Genomic DNA, 1,810 nt, shown 5'->3' with positions numbered 1-1,810 from the left:
GGCTTAGGGAAGGATACAGAAAAGTACACTATGGAAGATGTAATAGGGAGGGAGTCAAGGGGTCAAAAAGGGATGCTCTCAGCATTCCCAGGTGTATATGTGTGGTGTTGAACTGGAGCCTTGCCATCCTAGGCAGTTGCTCCGCTCTAGTTTCTCTATTGAGATAAATTCTATGCTTGAATTAACATGAAAAATTATTAGCCCCAAATAGTTTCCTAAGTATGTAGTTCAAAGCAAAACGAGTAAATCACACCAATATCTTTAGTTGTAGATTTTGTGTTTTATTTTTTTTATTTTTTTTAAAGATGTATTTATTTATTATGTATACAACATTCCTTTCATGTATGTTTGTATGCCAGAAGAGGGCACCAGATCTCATTATAGATGGTTGTGAGCCACCATGTGGTTGCTGGGAATTGAACTCAGGACCTCTGGAAGAGCAATCAGTGCTCTTAACCTCTGAGCCATCTCTCCAGCCCCCTTTATTTTTATTTATTGGTTTTTCAAGACAGGGTTTTTTTGTGTATCCCTGGCTGTCTTGGAACTAGCTCTATAGACCCAGAGTGCAGTACTATTTCTGGCAACCTTTTTCATTAGTTCTAATAAAAAAAAAATGTCTCTTCAAAAAAGTTTAGAGAGTAGGGATTCAAGTAAATATATAATCAAATGATTGGTTTACAGTGGCTCCATTTTATAACGGTGTAAAATTGATAGGCTGAGTAATGGAGATGAGAGTGATTTGGGGCTCTTATCTTTTCCTGGGCTAGTCATAGATGGCACTAACCCACCATGCAGCCACTTGTTCATGGTGGTCATTGCCAGTTTGTAGGGCACCCTTCCTAATACTGGTTTGCTGTGGTAAACGTTTTTGAGATGTTTTTAGCTTAGGAAGATTTAAGTTCGGTTCCTGGCACCCACATCAACTTTTAACTCCAGCTCCAGAGGAGCCAATGACCTTCTCTGGTACTTAAGTGCACCGAGGCATGGAAGCACATAAACATCTCTTATAAGTAGTTGGGCTGGAGAGATGGCTCAATGAGAGCGCTGGCTGTTTTTCCAGAAGTTCTGGGTTCCATTCCTAGCATCTGCTTGGTGGCTCGCAGCCATCTGTCAAGTCTACAGATTTCAACATCCTCTCTGGCATCCTCAGGCACCTGACATGTACATGTGATATACTGACATGTATACAAGCAAATCACCTATACACAAAACTTAAGAGAGTAGAGAACTATATTACATGCTCAGGTGGGATAATACAACCTTTAGGGAAAGCTATCTGTTAAAATCACAATGCAATTGTTTTCTTGTCACAAATGAACCCTGCAGAGAAGGCTTGGGTGCATTCAAAATTCATCTTCTCCAGTAATACCCCATCTACCCTCTCCCTGCCACCTTTGGCCATTTGATCTGTAAAGTGTATTAATACTACTTTACAAGATACATTGATTACCAGCCTCACCCAAAGATAGCCTAGCCCGTGGAGTTCAAGAAGCTGTCAGTCTTAGACAAGACTACTGCAGCAAGTATGTTTACCTGATGAGCCATGATGACTCTATGTATAGAATTTTAAATATATGCTATTTTAGTCTTTGTTATACAAAAGTAACAAGACCTACTATCTATAGATTATAAAAACACTACAAAAAAGCAGGATGGTTGCATAAGAAAACATTTCTTTTAAATATAGTAAAAAGATTTACAACAAAAATTCCCTATGGAGCCGGGCGATGGTGGCGCACGCCTTTAATCCCAGCACTCGGGAGGCAGAGGCAGGTGGATCTCTGTGAGTTCGAGACCAGCCTGGTCTACA

Source organism: Microtus ochrogaster, chromosome 7, assembly GCF_000317375.1.
Source record: "Microtus ochrogaster isolate Prairie Vole_2 chromosome 7, MicOch1.0, whole genome shotgun sequence".
Lineage (NCBI taxonomy): Eukaryota > Metazoa > Chordata > Mammalia > Rodentia > Cricetidae > Microtus > Microtus ochrogaster.
Note: the sequence above shows the minus strand (reverse complement) of the source record.